This window comes from Malus domestica, chromosome 03, assembly GCF_042453785.1.
Source record: "Malus domestica chromosome 03, GDT2T_hap1".
In the NCBI taxonomy this organism is placed as follows: domain Eukaryota; kingdom Viridiplantae; phylum Streptophyta; class Magnoliopsida; order Rosales; family Rosaceae; genus Malus; species Malus domestica.
The window spans coordinates 31,886,837-31,906,448 of record NC_091663.1 but is presented as its reverse complement, the minus strand read 5'-3'; the positions used below and the strand labels follow the sequence as shown (position 1 = coordinate 31,906,448).

General features: G+C 39.8%; 1 protein-coding gene and 1 long non-coding RNA gene across 2 annotated transcripts in view; both read right to left on the bottom strand.

Moving 5' to 3' along the window:
• The window catches only part of LOC139194134 (uncharacterized), a 31,044-nt gene extending 22,248 nt beyond the window's left edge, over window positions 1–8,796 (bottom strand). The window contains exon 1 of the mRNA XM_070818490.1: window positions 8,480–8,796. The gene's annotated coding sequence lies outside the window, so the exon portion shown is untranslated. The remainder of the gene's footprint in view (window positions 1–8,479) is intronic.
• Window positions 8,797–10,057: 1,261 nt separating this feature from the next.
• LOC139194278 (uncharacterized) lies at window positions 10,058–10,880 on the bottom strand. The gene is made up of 3 exons (XR_011579036.1): window positions 10,788–10,880; window positions 10,609–10,712; window positions 10,058–10,488 (listed from the first exon to the last, which is right to left on the bottom strand). It is a non-coding gene; the product is annotated as an uncharacterized lncRNA (long non-coding RNA).
• Between the last annotated feature and the right edge of the window lie 8,732 nt (window positions 10,881–19,612).

The following is a 19,612-nucleotide window of genomic DNA, read 5'->3' as shown; positions in this document are numbered from 1 at the left end:
ACATGTTAATTTGCAATCCTGTGTGAATATTATGTGTTACTATTCTTTCCTAGATTGTTTTTGTTGGAATATAAGTGTTTTGTGCTAGTTAAATATATATTTCTGTTTCTTTAATGTGAGCCATTGGATTACATTCCAATTGGACAGCTGAGATGAAATCCCAGTTTTAATGATGTGTTTTGTCGCTTACAACTATCTCATAGGGTAGATTACATGAATGGTTGAGATTGAATTTGTAATAGAGAGGTTCTCTCTCCTCTTAAGTGTGTTATCTCTCTCACATGTTTTGTGTGAAGAGTGTGAATGAATGAAAAGATATACTTAGTGAATATTCTCTCTGCTTCTCTCTGAAAAACTTTGCAGAAATCTTTCATCACCATTTTTCTTCGATCCATTTTATTATTGAATAGTTCGTTGGATTTGAGAGTTTAACATGGCCTCAGAGCCAGGTTCAGTCGTTTAGCACTGGGCGATTGAATCTGTGAGTTGAAATCTGAAGAAATTGGTTGTGAGATCTGTGTCTAACATGGCAGGATCTGGAGGGGGTGAGCTGAGAGCGCCGATCTTCACCGACGAGAATTATGAGTTCTGGAGCATAAGGATGAAGACTATTTTCAAGTCTCATGGATTATAGGAATTTGTTGAAAAGGGAATTGAGTACTCAGATTCGAAGGGAGCTGAGGAGGTTTCCGATGCAAAGAAGAAGGAGAAGGAGGGATCGAGTGATGTTGCATCTTTCACGGAGAAGCTCATGAAAGATGCCAAGGCGCTTGGACTGATTCAGGGAGTAGTTTCCGATGAGATCTTTCCTCGGATCTCTCATGAAGAAACTTCTAAGGGGGCTTGGGATATTCTGATGCAAGAATTTCATGGTGACAAACAAGTTAGAAGTGTTAAATTACAAGGTCTTCGTAGAGAATTTGAGTATACTAGAATGAGAGATGATGAATCTCTTTCTGTTTATCTTACAAAATTGTTCGATTTGATAAATCAAATGAGAAGTTATGGAGAGGAATTGTCTAGAGAAAGGATTGTGTAGAAACTATTGATTAGTTTACCCTTTGTGTATGATCCTATATGTTCTGTAATTGAACACTCAAGAGATATAGATGTTATTGAAGTTCAAGAGGTAGTTGCCTCATTGAAAAGCTTTGCACAGAGATTGGAGAGACATAGTGAGAATAAGACTGAGAGAGCATTTGCAAGTCTTAGTGTAAACCCTAAACTTGTTAATGCTTCTGGAAATCGATATCAGAAGAATTGGAAACCAAAGTTTAAAAAATGGGATCAAAAGCCTGCTTACCAATTTGGGAAGCAAATTGTAGCTGCAGAAGGTGGTAGAAATCCTTGCAAGCACTGTGATAAGTATTATTATGGAGAATGCTTTCTTAAAGGCAAACCTAAGTGTCACTGTTGTGGGAAATTAGGACATATTGCAAGGGATTGCAACAATAAGAAAAATGTTCAGCAGCTAAATTATGCAACTCAGGTTCCAACCATGTTCTATGTTAATAATGCAGTTGATAAGAAGTCCATGGAAGATGTATGGTATGTGGATAGCGGCTACAGTAATCATATGACTGGCAGAGATGATGTGTTAGTTGATGTTGATAGGAGCATAACTGCAAAAGTAGAAATGGGGACAGGACAATTGGTTGATGTTGTTGGAAAAGGTAGTTTGGTGGTTGACACTAAGATGGGAAGGAGGTATATCAAAGAAGTAATGCTAGTCTCTGGTCTTAAAGAGAATTTACTCAGTGTAGGACAGATGATGGAGCATGGATACTTTCTGATTTTGGAGATAATAAGGTTGAAATTTATGATGACTACTCTTTATCAAATCTGATTGCTAAGGTGCCAATGAAAGGAAACAGAAGTTTTCCCTTGAAACTTCAAACAGGATTGCAGTTTGCTTTAAGAGCAAGTGTGGATAAATCAACCTTAATCTGGCATAGGAGAATGAGACATCTTAATAATAACAGCCTGAAGCTCTTACAGGAGAAAGAAATGGTGTTTGGACTGCCAGAAATCAAAAACACCAATGAAGTGTGTGAAGGGTGTATTCTTGGGAAACATTGCAGAGATTCTTTTCCAAGAGAGTCAACAAATAGAGCTTCAACTCTACTGGAATTGGTACACACAGATGTGTGTGGACCAATGCAGACTATAACAAAGGCAGGAAATAGGTACTTTCTCACTTTTATAGATGATTGTACTCGGATGTGTTGGGTCTACTTTCTGAGGTATAAATCTGAGGTGTTCAGTGTCTTTAAGAAGTTTAAGGCTACTGTTGAACTTCAAAGTGGATATAAATTGAAGAAACTAAGAAGTGACAGATGAGGAGAGTATACATCTTTGGAAGTCAACAAGTTTTGTGAAGAAATGGGAATGGAAAGATAGCTCACTGTGACATACTCTTAGTTTGAGTGGTTTCTGTGCCATCGTCGTCATCAGCAGGCAGCACATCATCCTCAAAATCATCCCTTTCAGATAATGCACCAAGACTTTGAAATTCAAAGTCATATTTTTCTCCATCTGATAAGTTATATTTGCTTTTCTTGTTCGTCTTTAATTATTCATGAAAATGAAGAGAAAAACAAACAAAAAAAAAACAAAATGAGAAACAAAAAGAAAGGAAATTTAAATATCATGTGTTAGATACGCACATTTTAATGAGGTAAGCTTTGTGCGATGAACTACAACTGTTTACTATTTCCCTATATTTTCCTTGGAACCAAACAGAAAACAAAGCTGACCCCAAATAATGGGCAAAAATTGAGAAAATGAGCTTACTTGATGCTCGCGCTGCGCACGCCGAATGGCCTTATCGAACTCATTGCGCTAGTCATTATGCTCCCCAATTCGTTTATCGACAAAGACCGAAGCTTTATTGCTCTGCTCGTATGTTAGGACCGTATGGTTTGGGGCCCTTTAGCTCTTCCTCTCAGCCTATGCTTGTCAGCCTTTAACTAAGTTTTGCTCAAGGCCCAGCTTGTTTGTGCTAGGGTTCCCTTTTCAAATGGACTATAAATAATGTGCTGTAATCTGAGAAAGGCATGAATGAAATTGACTCTTCTTTCCTCTTCTTCTATTCTCTTCTCTTCTCCTTTAAAATTTCTGCACTGTTTGTCAATTTAATGTCTTTCTCTGTTTGTGTACTAATTGGGCGTACCAATTGGTATCAGAGCCCGTCGTTCGATGGGCAAGAACACCCAGTCCGCCACCTCCTCGGACCCGGATGCCGTCGCCGCTGCGATGGACTCTCGCCATGAGCACCTCCGCTCTCAGGTGGAAGGCGTCTGCGATTCCCTTGCAGCTCTTGAAACCCAACAAACCACCCTCCAGAAATCCTTTGACAGCATGAATAGCTCAACCTCGGCCTTTCAACATGCTTTCACCTCGCAGTTTACAGCTTTTCAGTCAGTGATACTCGACGAACTTTGTCTTCTGAAATCGGGTCTTCCTTCCCCCCAAACCACCACCCCACACACACCATCCCCAACCCACCACACCTCCAGCGCACCACAACCCCAACCCACCACAAACCCAAACCCGCCGACCATTCGAACACCCACAACCACCACCACACCTTCATTCCGCGCCTTGTTCTCACCCCCCAACCCAACATTCTCGACTCTCGGCCTCTCAAAACCTCCTTCGTCAAGCCTCGCCCCACTTCCCCCTTTTTTATCCTCCACTCGCACCACCCTCCCTCCCACACCCATCACCAGCCGACCGACCCATTCTCATCCACAAAACGCATCTCCTTCTATATTTTCCCCAAATCCTTACTCACCTTTAACCACCCAATCCCATTCCTTTCATGTCCTACCATCCACAACCCCAGTTCCCACAAACCCCAACCCATACCACCATTCCCCCAATTTTAAAACCATTAAAATGGAATTACCTCGATTTAATGGTGACGACCCATATGGCTGGCTTGCAATGGTCGAAAGGTACCTAGACTATTATGAGGTCCCACCACATCAGTGGGTTCTGGTAGCAGCTTGTAATTTTGGGGCAGATGCCTCCATTTGGATGCGTGGTTTCGAGCAGCGCTACGGCCGAGATAACTGGGGTCTCTTCGTCGACTTACTACTTCAACGATTTGGCGGAGGTGATCGAGCAAATATCGAATCACAACTCACTCATATTCAACAGAGAGGCTCAGTAGATGATTACATAGCTGAGTTTACTAAACTTTCTTACCGCGTCATTGATTGGACTGAGAACCAACTTAAACATGTTTTTCTTGGTGGCCTACGTGACGACATCTGTCACGACGTACTAGCCCTTGAACCTAAATCCCTCCATCAAGCACAGAAGCTAGCCAAAATTTTTGAAACCAAAAACCAAGCCAAACGCTCATTTCGTCCTAGCTTTTCTCGCCAACTCCAATCCTCACCTTCTACCCGACCCCCCTTCCCCACCACTACCTTCCTAAACAGCATCCCTACCCCACCACCCCATAACCCCAATGCCCCCTTCAAACGCCTGACCCCTGCTGAGGTTCAAGAAAAAATACGCAAGAATGAGTGTTTTCATTGCACAGAACCCCATTTTCCTGGCCACAAATGTAAAACCCCCATGATTGTATTGCTAGATGTTGACAACGTGGATGATAACAGTGAGTTCCATGATTGCATTCCCGAGGCAGAGACCCCTACTGACCCACCTTGCCACATGTTGGAGTTATTCACCATCCCGGGTTGCAATATGGGCCACCCTATGCGTTTGACTGGCACAATTGACTCCACACCTATCAGAGTCTTAATCGACTCAGGAGCCGCTTGCAACCTGCTACGGGTTGACATAGCACAACAGTTGGGATTGCCTATTGAGCACATCACCCCTGTGCCATTTACAACAGCATCACATAACCGCATTTCTGCAAGCATGAGAGCCCACAATGTGGCCATCAAGCTCTAAGAATACACCCTGACTGGATCATTTCTTTTATTAAACATCCCTGGATATGATTTAATATTGGGAGCAGAATGGTTGGAATCTCTCGGATATATAGGTTGGCACTTCCAACACAAAACAATGTTATTCACTGTGCAAGGCACTACCTACACCCTGCAGGGCCTCATTACAGCCCAACCAACAGTTCATATTTGCCAATCAGCCCAATATACCAGTCCCTCTACCCCACCATCCCTCAAACCCAACTTCCCCACCGACAACCCACTCCCCCACCGCCCACCGACCCTACCGACACCCAAATATCACCTCCACCTAATACTCATCCTGCAATAGCCTCACTTTTGTCAAAGTACTGCAACCTTTTCACTCTTCCCACGGGCCTACCACCACCGCGCCAAATCGATCACAAGATTCCCTTGCTTCCCAATACCAATCCCATAAATGTCCGCCCTTATCGCTACCCACACTCACAGAAAGCAGAAATTGAACGACAAGTGCAGGAGTTGCTCAATTCCAGTGTCATTCGAAATAACAACAGTCCATTTTCCTCACCTGTTCTCTTGGTAAAAAAGAAAGACGATTCATGGCGCCTTTGTATTGATTACAGGGCCCTTAATTCTGCTACCATCAAGGATCGCTTCCCCATACCTGTGGTCGATGAATTACTCGATGAGCTACACGGTGCAGCCATTTTTTCCAAGCTCAACCTTCGTTCCGGCTATCACCAGATACGTATGTGCCCAGATGACATTACCAAGACGGCCTTTCGTACTCATGACGGACACTTTGAATTCCTGGTAATACCGTTTGGCCTCTCCAATGCACCATCTACTTTTCAAGCCCTAATGAATTCAATCTTCCGTCCGTACTTACGTAAGTTTGTCTTAGTTTTTTTTGATGATATACTAGTGTATAGTCCTTCTTTGAACACTCACATCTCCCATTTGGAGCTTGTTTTTCAAATCCTGTCAACACACAGCTTGAAAGTGAAGCTCAGCAAGTGTTCATTTGGCCAAACTAAAATTGATTACTTGGGCCACTCTATCTCGGGTCATGGTGTTTCTGTCGACATTTCAAAGATTCAGGCAATCATCGATTGGCCCTGCCCCACTGGCATCAAAAGCCTACAAGGATTTTTGGGATTGACCGGTTACTACCGGAAATTTGTCCGACATTATGGATTGATAACAAAGCCCTTAACATCCATGTTGCAGGAGGGCAACTTTTCTTGGTCCCCACCATCTCTTGTTGCCTTCGAGAAACTTAAACAGGCATTGGCCTCAACTCCAGTTCTTGCTCTTCCAGACTTCACCAAAACATTTGTGGTGGAAACAGACGCATCGGGCAACGGCATAGGTGCAATATTATGTCAGGAGGGCCATCCCATTGCTTACCTAAGCAAAGCCTTATCAGCGCGAAATCTCACCCTCTCCACTTATGACAAAGAACTATTAGCTATTGTTTCTGCCGTACAACATTGGCGCCCGTATCTGCTCGGCCAACAATTTCGAATTGTTACGGATCACAAACCAATCAAGTACTTCCTTGAGCAACGAATCACCACTCCAAATCAACAAAAATGGCTCATCAAGCTTTTGGGGTATAACTACTCGGTGGAATACAGACCTGGGTCTCAGAATGGCGCTCCAGATGCTCTTTCTCGTCAAACCGAGTCCATACCACTTATGGGTATCTCATCTCCCGTTTTCGACTGCATCCCTGCCTTCCAGCAGTTCTATGCCACAGACCCCTCGATTAAAGATGTTTGGTCCGCATTGTTGACATCACCAGATACCACCATTCGTGGTTTTTCATTCATTAATGGTGTCCTACACTACAAACACATAATTTTTGTTCCTTCTACATCGCTATGGCGCTCAAAAATACTCGACGAATTTCATTCTTCTCTCCAGGGTGGTCATTCGGGGTTCCTTCGGACCTATCACCGCGTGAAACGTAACTTTCTTTGGCCTGGCATACGACGGGATGTCAAGACATTTGTTGCTCATTGCACCGAATGCCAGCGGCAAAATCATGAAACCATCCACCCACCCGGTCTCTTGCAGCCATTACCAATCCCCACCGGCATTTGGCAGGATATTGCCCTTGATTTCATTGATGGGTTGCCTTTATCTAGTGGTTACACAGTTATCTTGGTCGTGGTGGATCGTTTAACCAAGTACGGTCACTTCATTCCCATCAAACATCCCTACACTTCAGCTTCCATTGCGGATACCTTCATCAAAGAGATTTTTCGTTTACATGGCATGCCCAAATCCATAGTGTCTGATTGTGACCCAACATTTCTTAGTAACTTCTGGAAGGACTTTTTCAAACATCAAGGTAGCAAACTTTGCCATAGTTCGGCCTATCACCCTCAGTCGGATGGTCAAACGGAAGTCCTCAATCGCACTTTGGAGCATTACCTCCATTGTTTTTCTGCTGATAAACCAAGCAAGTGGTATGTTCTCCTTCCTTGGGCCGAATGGTGGTATAACACCACTTTCCAATCCGCCATCAAGATGTCACCATTTCAAGCACTTTACGGTGTCCCTCTGCCATCCATTCATACTTATCTCCCAGGCACTACTGCTGTCCACTCGGTCGATGCCGCTCTACAAGACCGTGATCAGCTGCTTCGTCTTTTGAGGACCAACTTGCAGCTCGCTCAAAACCGAATGAAACAAATACATGATAAAGGCCGAACAGAACGGGAATTTGGAGTGGGTGATTGGGTCTTCCTCAAGTTGCAACCCTATCGGCAACAATCTGTCGCCATGCGCCACTACAACAAGCTTGCACCTAAGTTCTATGGCCCATTTCAAATTCAAGAACGCATTGGCACTGTGGCCTATCGTCTCCACCTTCCACATAACTCAAAAATCCATCATGTTTTTCATGTGTCCTTGCTAAAAAAGAAGGTTGGTGCAGCGGTCACTCCAAATCCCACCCTTCCAACTATCGACTCCACGGGGTTCTTCCATTGGCAACCAGAAATGATATTGGACAGAGGCCTCTTCAAGAAACAGAACAAAGCAGTAACCAAATGGCTAATAAAATGGGCGGGACTGCCAACAGAAGATGCTACCTGGGAGGAAGCCGATGACATCATTGCTCGTTATCCTGATTTTCAGACCTGAGGACAGGTCTCCTTTTAGGCGGGGAGGAGTTGTTAGGACCATATGGTTTGGGGCCCTTTAGCTCTTCCTCTCAGCCCATGCTTGTCAGCCTTTAACTAAGTTTTGCTCAAGGCCCAGCTTGTTTGTGCTAGGGTTCCCTTTTCAGATGGACTATAAATAATGTGCTGTAATCTGAGAAAGGCATGAATGAAATTGACTCTTCTTTCCTCTTCTTCTATTCTCTTCCCTTCTCCTTTAAAATTTCTGCACTGTTTGTCAATTTACTGTCTTTCTCTGTTTGTGTACTAATTGGGCGTACCATTGTACTCCTTCACCAACGTGTTCTTCCTCTGAGCCACCAAAACATAAATAAATCAATAAAATTACAAAATTTCAAGTAAATTCAGAAAGGAAGTGACGCAATTCAATACCTTTCCAATGGCGCGAGAGCGGGAGAGGCCAACTCGGCGCTCTTCGCCTTTGCGCTTTTTGCCGAGAATGTCGAATTTCCTCCCGGACCAAATGGTCTCGACGAACGGGTTGGGTTTTAGGGGGACCTGGTGCTTCATGGCGACAGCGTTCGAGCCTAATTTATTCTTTTTCTTATTTGTCGTCGCCGCCGTCTCATGGTTGTGATTGGCGTCATCTCTGCCGGGTTTGGTGATTTGGTCTCGAAGGGGTTGGGTTTCGAAAAGGACTTCTGTTCTCCTTGTGTTTCGCCATTGGAGACTGGTGTGAGCCGAGAGGTAATGACGTAAAGTAAAATTTGGCTCAAACTTACGGACACAATTACCCCCTAACTTTTAAGAATTACCTTCCCAACCAAGCCAGATCTGATGGTTTTATTGTAAATAACATGAAATCGAATGGCTACGTGCTAACCCATACGGACAAAATTACCCTCTGAACTTTTGAGAATTACCCTCCCAACCCAGCCTCATTTGGTTGGTATTGTTGTAAATAGAATGAAATCGAGTGGCAAAGAATTGATGGCATCTACAATGTCATTTCCCCCCTACTTTAGGCTAATGTTACAAGTAAAACTATATAAGGAAAACCCAACCTTCAAGGCATGTGTTGTTGGTAAAAGTCAAACTCTAGTGCCTTGTCAATCTAATTTTCTTCAATTATTTCTACTATCTTGAGTTTCTACGTTTACTTATTTTGTTTAGTTGGTTCACAATTTCTATAAGCCAATTCTCATTTTAGATATTTGTTTATGTCACGTATTTAGTTTTGTCAATTTAGTGTAGTTCTTAGTTAATTAAATTAAATAATCCAAAAACTCGTTAATTGTTTATATCAATCCCTAAGAAAATCGACCTTAGAAGTGCAATAGGTGTGAAGTTGGCTTATTAGTTCCTGCTTGTCGATTTCCCAACCGCCAAGATGTGCCATTTTATACGGAATATTATCGTTGATGCTGTAGACATTTTCCATAAACAAAGACAAATAAAATTGATTAATTAGCACACAAAAAAACTCCATAGTGGAGAACATGAAATAGCTATACAAAATTACTAAATATTAATGGACCAAATTCCAGATTTGAGAGCACATAATGACGAAGAAGAAGTTAGGGAGAAAGTGAATATCTTTATCTGTGGCTCTATTTCCATTCAAATCTTTATCCTTCTACACATTCAAAGAAACAAAGAAAATGAAAATACTGACTTAACAGAGAATTTGATGAATCGACAAACATAAATGTGTAATTTACCAGATTGCATCATTTATACATGAACAAACAGCCCTGGTCATGTTATGCCTTGTGAGGATCCCATGATTTCTTATCATGAACTGATTAGGTATGAAGTTAATCCACAAAGAACTGCAACACCTTACCATATCAAAAACCAACCAATCCAACAATTAGCAGGTAAAAATAATTAATCCAAAATAAATGAACAAATTGAGATAATTAAACTCCAAATAGATCACACTGAATTAAAGGAACCAATAGAATTGAACAAATTAAATAAGACAAGGGGTGTGATATCCAGACATCCCATTTTACTTCTCACACACTTTTTTAATTTTCGGCCGTCGGATCGGATGAATTGAAGAAGATCAACGGACATAAATCATCAAGAGGTGTGTGAGAAGTAAAATGGGGTGTGTGGATAGCACATCCCATAAGACAAATGTGTAGATAAGACATTTGGTTCCTTCTTCTTGCTTATAACAAATAGAAAACATGAACCCAATTTTTAAAAGTTTATAACAAATAGAAAAGGTTCAAACTTTAATTACCAACAAACAAAAAATGAACATTTTGTTTATATTAGTTAAAACCAAAATCATGGACGGAAGGAAAAATGAAAAGGGATGAAACTATGTTACCCAAAACAAAAAAGGATGACTCAAAACTATTTTGATTCCCTCTTCTTCCGCTGTTTCTCTTCCTTCTTCCATATTTTCCCTGTGAAAAACTTCAAAACTGATTACACAAATAAAAAAGTTCAAACTTTTATTTTCCCAAAAACCATAAGTGAACATTTATAGTAAATTAATTAAAATTAATTCATGGACAGGAGGAAAAACAATTAAACGAAGTTACCCAAAAGAAGGGAACTATTTGTTGCCCTTCTTCCGTATTTTTCCTATGAAACCACCAACTCATGTATTGAAAATGCATCATTCACTGGGGGTTCACCAATCACCCTATATATTTGATCAAATCTGGAGTTAATGATAAGAAGGGAAATTAAAAATAAATCAAACATCAAAGTAACATACCTGAGAGTGAAGACGATTTAGTTTTTGCGGGAAAGGAATAAAACCAATTGTAACTGCTAATTGTAGTTTCAAATTTGAACGGCAATTTTTTTTTTTTCAACGTGTTAAAATTATAACCGCTCAGTTTATGAGGATAATTATCTCTTATTTTTTAAAATAGGAAGATAATTTTCCGACTTTTTCTCTACCCCTCTTCCCATGTTGGTTTTTTTATTTTCTTATTATCTCTCTTCTAAAATGGAGGAGGAGTTTGATCAGCACGTTCTCCCTTTTCTCTCTTTATTATCTTTTATTAACAAATTTTAATTTTTCTGACAAAATATATGTATCAAATTCTATAAGTTTTAGATTTTTTTGTTTTAGGGGTGTTTTAGTCCAAAACATTTTGGTGAAGTCTTAAGACACCAAAGTAGTATTTTGGTTTTCTAAGATTAGAGACTAGCCTTTCTGCATGAGCTTTGCTCGTGCGAAATGCCTTTTTTACATCACGGCGCGCTACGCGCGGCATTCAGGTTTTTTTTTTCTTTCCATTTCACATCTACGCATACACGTAAGGACATCTTTACTACAAAAACAATCCACACTTGTTCTTCATGCCTTGCGGGTGTGAAAGTCCTTTTTTACATCATGCGTAGCTACATACAAAGTTTCTTGCTCAAAGTCCCTCTATCTTTTACTTTAGATTAATCCATAATGTGTAATTTATCTACTGATTTCTTCCCTTGTTAGGCTTTTATTTATTAAGGGCGCTGCGTGGCCCTAAAATCTTTTAAATATCCGATGTTTATTTGTAATCTAGCTCTAACTCCCTCTATTTTTACTTTAGATTAATCCATAATGTGTAATTTCCCTGTTGATTTCTTCTTTTATTTTCTACTGGTAGCAAATTTTCACATTTATCTTCCTCTCATATTATATTCTACAGGTAAAAGCATAATTAAGATTATTAAAAAAAAAGTTAGAACGCCAGTCATAAGTCTTGTGCCTATTAAAACAAACAATGATACAAACCAAATCAAAATCAAATAGTCTGTAAAGAAAAGGAAAATTCACCCCAATTGAATACATTGAACAACAAAATTACGTGAAAAAGCTAGCATATAAAAAATAGCACACATCAACCAATGAAGAAAGGCTCACATTGTTTGCAATCAAACTACAAATTTTTTTTCAAATATAATTACATACGTTAGTCTATTCAAGAATGGAGGAGGAGTTTGATCAGCATGGTCCCCTTTTTGCTCTCTTTATTATCTTTTATTAACAAATTTTAATTTTTTTGACAAAATTGCCCTTGCGCTTTTATATGTATCAAATTCTATAAGTTTTAGATATTTTTGTTTTAGGGGTGTTTTAGTCCAAATTTTTTTGGTGAAGCCTTAAGACACCAAAGTAGTCTTCTAGCTTTCTAATATTAGAGATTAGAGATTAGAGATTAGAGATGATACTAACCGACATTATTAAGTCGGTGCTATGGTTGATCCCATCCACTAATTCAATACATGTTCTAGTGTGTTCTAATTGCAATCTATACTTTCTAGCTTGCCACCGACATAATATCTTGCTAGAATTATCTAGCACGATCAGGCATGCACCGGCCACCTTCAGAATTGCTTGCTAGAATCTTGTAGAAAAATTCCATGCATATTTGAACTATAACAACTTAATTTCCTTGTACCGACTGATCTTAATGGGCTGGTATTCATCTTTAACAAAGATTGCACTTCAGGTCGATGAACGCTTCGTTGTATTATAGGCCATTTGGCTTGAAACCTTGTAAACAAATGAGGGATGAGGTTACCATACGCTATTTCCTCTGCCCCTTGGAATACAGAAACTTAAGCACACTCCCCTCGTTTCTCATTCGCTGCGCTAACAATGAAGCCTTGCCACCGTTTTTACTTTAGCTTGTTCTTCTTTCTTTGCTCTTTTCTTTGACATCTCCTTTGTCTTTGCTTATTTCTTTTCTGCACCTTGCTGAAGCTGTTGGACATGTAATTCTTGTTTTATTTTCTCATAGCTATCCCAGCACAGCTCTTTCTGTCCACCCCCACCTTACTTAGCCGCCTCTGCTATGCTTTCTACCCATGAAATAAAAAATTTCTCCCTCTACCGTTTCCATTTCAAACGCCGTGCCCAAACACGCCCAAGTGAAGAACGCGTCTTTGCCTTGGACTCGGCGCCACATGGAAGTCAATTTTTTGGCAATTATGTACCATGTTAGTATGTACTTTGGGGACTCAGCCACCCACAGAGCACAACATAAAGGATAAGAACACAGGAAGGCCGACCACTTCAGCACAATTAGATCGGGGTCGGACACACCGATTTGAGGTTGAGTTGGTGCCGAACATCCTTCGGCTTCCATGTCGAAGTAAGAGTAGAGAAATCGAGGAAAAATGAGAAATAAAAATAGGAAGAGGGAGAACAGATGGGGCGTCGCTGATAAATTCGCCGGTCGGGGATTGGGGTGGCTTGTTGCTGTTGTCTGGTGGATTCTATTAGATATAACAAGAGAGTGAGAGTGGTTATATTGTAAGAAGTTGAGTTAGTTACAATTGGGAGTTAGTTGGAAACAGAATTAGTTAGAAGTAAAACTACCAGAGGGTATTATAGTCATTGTTGTAATATGGATGGTAGGTATATAACCATTGTATACAGACCATGTGTGATGATATGATTGAATATACAAGAATTCCTTTTACTTCTCTCTCTAAACTTTCCTTCTTTTCTCTGAGTGTTTCTTCTATTCTTCTTTACGATATATACACTAGTGTTAATATGGTATCATCGCCGGGAATGGTTCGTCGCCGATTCCGATTCTAGAAGTTCTTCCGCTGTACTGCTGTTGCTTTTGGTGTTCGTGCTTGCGATCGTGGGTTTGTCAGAAATTCTTCAGAAATTCAGGGAAGGATGGAAGCTGAAACTGGGCAGAAGTTTGGTTATTCTAGTGAAGAAATTGTTCAGGTGATTTTGTTCCAATGTTTTGTTTTTTGTGTCGCTGATTGATTTCCAGATTCAGGGTGTTCGTTTCTGTGATTTGTAAATTTGGGGATTTTGTAATTCATGTTTTCTACGTGATGGTTGGTGAATTCGAAAGATTTCTACAAGAAAGTGTCAATCTTTCTTGGTGAATTCGAAAGTGTCAGTCTTTCGTGCCTTGGTTAAAGTTTGATTGGAAGAAAGTTTCATTCTTTCTTGAATACGAAAGTGTCAGTCTTTCGTGTATTTGTTTTGCATCAAAGTTGCTTGAAGAAAGTTTCAGTCTTTCTTAAATACGAAAGTGTCAGTCTTTCGTGCATTTGTTTTGCATTGCTTCGAAGAAAGTTTCAGTCTTTCTTGCATACGAAAGTGTCAGTCTTTCGTGAACTTGTTTTGTATTGCTCTCTGAAAGTTTCAGTCTTTCTTAGTTTTTGTTGATCATGGCGAATATGAATATCAAAGTTGAGAATCTTTTGGGGATGTTGACTATAAAATTGAGGGATGATAATTTTGCTAAATGGGCGCTCCAATTTCAATCAGTCTTGAGAGGGTATAAGATGTTTGGTCATTTTGATGGGGATACTGTTTGTCCACCCAAATTTGTAATTGATACGGAAAAAGGAGTGACTGATAGGATTACTGATGCATATATTGAATGGGAGTCTATGGATATGGCCTTACTGAGTCTGTTGATTGTTACACTTTCTGATGAAGCCATTGAGTATGTTCTTGGTTGCAAAATTGCTTTTGACGCCTGGTCCAATCTTGTTGATCGCTATGCATTGGTGTCTAAATCCAGAGTTAATCATCTAAAGACTGAACTGCATACTATACAAAAAGGAAGTAATTCGGTTGATAAATACTTGTTGCGGTTGAAGAGTATCAAGGACCAATTACTTGCAGCTGGAGAATCTGTGTCCGATAATGATGTGATTATTGCAGGGCTTGCAGGCTTACCAAAAGAATATGCTATCATTCGAACTGTAATTTTGGCTAGAGAATCATCTATAACTCTAAAAGAATTTAGAGCTCAATTGTTGGGGGCTGAAAAAGAAATAGAAGGGGACACAAATGTATTATCTCAGAATCTGTCTGCATTGTATGTTCAAGGATCTAGTAATTCACAGGGCTCGTCTTCTGCTTCTGGTTCAAATCCTGCAGGACACTGTCATTTGCTGTCTACTACAGGAGGTGTACTTTCTCCTTCTCCATATATCAATCCATCTCAACTACAATTTCCATATGAGCCATATAATTCTCAGATGTCACAATAGTTTCCTATTTCATCATCTCTTGTTTATCCACAACCATCTCTTGGTTTCGGGTTTATGGGGAATATGTCTCATACAAATCCAAGACAACAATTTGGTCAGAATGGGGGTCATAATTCTAATGGAGGCAGTACCTAAAGGTCCAATGGTGGTCAAAATTACAGGTGGAAATAATTACAGAACCAATGGGGGGTTCAAAGGCAAGAACTTCAATGGAGGGTTTCCTGGTGGGTCTTCTTTTGGGAATTCTAGGCAAAATGGTGCTGGAACATGGTCTGGAAATGCAGAGAATAGATCTAATGTAGTCATAGAGTGCCAAATTTGCAATAAGAGAGGGCACACAGCTGTGAATTGTTTTCATAGGAACTCCAATACTCCATCTACTGGTTATTTGCTCGAGTGTCAAATCTGTGGCAAGAGAGGACATTCTGCACTGGAATGTTATCACAGGGGAAATGATGCCTTTCAAGGTCAACCTTCACCACAAACTCTAAATGCTATAGCTGCACAGCAAATATCTCACTCTGTTCCTCAAGATTCTTGGGTTGTTGACACGGGTGCATCACATCATATCACAGCTGATGTGGATGCTCTGAACAATGTTACACCTTTTGAAGGTTCTGAAAGAATTACAATTGGAAATGGCTCAGGTTTACAAATTGCAAATACTGGTTCCACAACTCTTCACACCAATTCACATGCTCTTGTGCTTAAAAATGTGCTGCATGTTCCAATAATAGCACGAAATTTACTATCTGTTCAACAGTTATGTGCTGATAAACATAGTTGGTTTATTTGTGATGACAATCAATTTTTTGTGCAGGACAAGAAGACAAAGGAGGTTCTGTATCAAGGAAAGAGTAGGCCCAAAGCACTGTTTCAGATTCCAGTACTCAAGAGCTCGAAGGGAATACAGTCTGTGGTTCAGGGTTCAGCTGCTTATCTTGGACAATTGATAAAATCTAGTATATGGCATCATCGATTAGGTCATCCAACTAATGAAATAATGTCTGTGATGATGAGACAGTCTAGTATACCAGTAGATATAGACAGTCAACATAGTATGTGTACTTCGTGTATCAAAGGCAAAATGTCTAGACTTGCATTTCCTGTTAGGACCGATAGAAGTTCTTTTCCTTTTGAAAAGGTCCACACTGACATATGGGGACCATCTCCTGTAAAATCTCTCGAAGGTCACAGATACTATGTAACCATTGTTGATGAATATACACGATATGTTTGGATATTTCCTATGTGCAATAAATCAGATGTCTTTGCAATATTTGTGAACTTCTATGCATATGTTCTCAATCAGTTTGGTATGACTATTAAGACCTTACAATCTGATGGGGGTGGGGAATACACCAGTCATTCATTCAAATCATTCCTTGCAGCCAAAGGAATATAACAGTTTATTTCCTGTCCATATACTCCACAGCAGAATGGTTTAGTAGAACGAAAACACAGACACATTGTAGAAACATCAATAACATTACTTACAACAGCAAGGTTGTCGAGTTCTTTCTGGTATTATGCATGTGCTCATGCAGTTTTTCTCATCAACAGGATGCCATGTAAGTCACTGTCATTGGATTCTCCCTATATCAGATTGTATAAGAAGCCACCTGAGCTGAAAACTTTAAAAGTGTTTGGATCTGCAGTTTACCCTTGGCTTCGACCGTATAATGATCACAAATTGCAGCCTCGATCTGAAGTCTGTGTATTTCTAGGATATTCTAGAGGCTATAAAGGAATCATTTGCTATAATCCAGTCACAAGAAAGTGTATCATATCTTGCCACATCATTTTTTATGAAAGTGATTTTCCATTTTCAAGATCTCAGAATAAACTGCAAAATAAACAATTTGGTATACCTTCTAGTTCTGTTACACATACAATCGTACCAATTCCAATTCCAGTGAGCAGTTCATCATCTCCTAATGCTTCAGCTCCAATCCCATTAGTAAGTTCACAATCTTCCAGTGGTCACCATGTTCATTCAGAGTCTTCAGGGCTACACCAACATGTAGATAACTCTCCTCTGCCTTCAGATGAGCAAGTTGTAGATTCTCAACAGATTGGATCACAGTCATTGTCAAGCTCAAGTTCTACTCTTTCCTCTTCAACTGATACACCTTCTTTGCTTCCTGTCCTCAGTCCTGCGCAACTTCAGGTAATTCTTCCTATCTCTACCTCTGATATGCAATCTAGTGTACCTCCCTCAAGCAATGTTATTCAAACAAGACTGAAGACAGGTGCTATTCCTAGAAAAGATTATTCATCCTTCTTGACCACTATACCTGAATTATCTTCCCTCCGACTACATGATTATACTGATGAGGATATATTTGGGACAAACATATGTGGTTTCTCACTTCTTGCTAATACACAGGATATTGATGAACCTAAGACTTTCAAAGCTGCTTCTAGTGTTATACAGTGGCAGAATGCAATGCAGGAAGAGTTTGATGCTTTACAGTCACAGGGAACTTGGAAACTGGTTCCTCCTCCTTTAGATAGGGGTATAATGGGAAGTAAGTGGGTCTATAAAGTGAAGAGAAATCCTGATGGGACATTGTCTCGGTACAAGGCACGGTTAGTTGCACAAGGGTTCAGTCAAGAACAAGGATTAGATTATTCAGAAACATTCAGCCCGGTTGTTCGACATACAACTGTGAGACTTATTTTGTCTTTGGCAACTCAGTTCAACTGGCAGTTAAGACAACTTGATGTTAAAAATGCATTCTTGCATGGCGACCTTGAGGAAGAGGTTTATATGAAGCAACCTCAGGGTTTTGTGAATTCTAAACATCCACACCATGTGTGCAAGTTGATTAAGTCACTTTATGGCTTAAAACAAGCGCCTAGAGCGTGGAATTCTAAATTTACAAGTTTTTTACCAGCATTGGGGTTCAAAACGTCCTTATCTGATTCCAGTCTATTTGTGAAGGTTGACAAAGGAGATGTGATACTTCTCTTACTATATGTGGATGATATTATCCTCACGGGGTCATCTATTACAAAGATTCAATCAGTTGTTACACAGCTTGCAGAAGTTTTTGATCTCAAAGACATGGGAATGTTAACATATTTTCTCGGGCTACAAATTCAGTATAGTTCCGATGGCTCATTATTTGTCAATCAGTCGAAATATGCCAAGGAATTATTGAAGAAAGCTGGAATGGACAATTGTAAATCCACATCAACTCCTTCGAAGCCTCATTCTCAATTACTTACAACTGAAGGAACCTTGTTATCAAACCCCTCTCACTATCGCAGCTTAATAGGTGCTTTACAGTATCTTACTTTTACAAGACCAGACATCTCACATACAGTGAATGTAGTATGTCAATACATGACAAGTCCGACTGATTTACATAGGCATCTTGTGAAACGAATACTCCGTTACTTGCATGGTACATTGGAGTGTGGGTTACGGTATACAAAGTCCGATGAGTTTCATATCTCAGCCTTTTTAGATTCTGATTGGGTAGCTGATATTAACACACAGAGATCTATTACTGGATATGTTGTATATCTGGGATCCAACCCCATCTCATGGCAATCTAAGAAGCAATCCACAGTCTCTCGAAGTTCTACGGAAGCAGAGTACAAAGCCCTTGCTCACTGTGCTGCTGATATTTTCTGGATTCGTTCACTACTTAAGGATGTTCATCAGTTTATATCTACTCCCCCTATATTACATTGTGATAATCTGTCTGCCTTAGCCTTATGCTCTAATCCAGTTTTTCATTCTCGGATTAAGCATTTAGATACCGACTATCATTTTGTTCGAGAAAGGGTCCAGAAAGGAGATTTGATGGTTCAATATATCCCAACAGAAGATCAGGTTGCAGATGTGCTTACTAAAGGTTTACATAGTCCTGTGTATCTCAAGCATTGTAGGAATCTTCATATAGAGATTCCCAGTTCATCATCTCCGCAGTTTACGTCAGTTAAACCCTGCTGTGAAGATCTCAGCACGGTTTGAGGGGGGAGTATTAGATATAACAAGAGAGTGAGAGTGGTTATATTGTAAGAAGTTGAGTTAGTTACAATTGGGAGTTAGTTGGAAACAGAATTAGTTAGAAGTAAAACTACCAGAGGGTATTATAGTCATTGTTGTAATATGGATGGTAGGTATATAACCATTGTATACAGACCATTTGTGATGATATGATTGAATATACAAGAATTCCTTTTACTTCTCTCTCTAAACTTTCCTTCTTTTCTCTGAGTGTTTCTTCTATTCTTCTTTACGATATATACACTAATGTTAATAGATTCCTGGCGCGGACAAGGTGGTGGTTTGTTCACTGTGATAAGGGGGTAATTTAGAAAATTGTGTTTGATAAAAATTCTAATTTATATTTTTTTTTAATCTAAAAAAACGAAAAAGACAGGTGTCAACTTTTAATTAAGATTTTGGAAAAGCATCCTCGTCGGATGTCGGATTCTTTTTTCGGGAATCCTGAGAATTCCGTGATCATGATCGATCATCATACATCGTGAGGTCAGAAATTTTTTGAAATTTAAAATTTAAAATTAAATATAAATAATGCCTAATGAAAT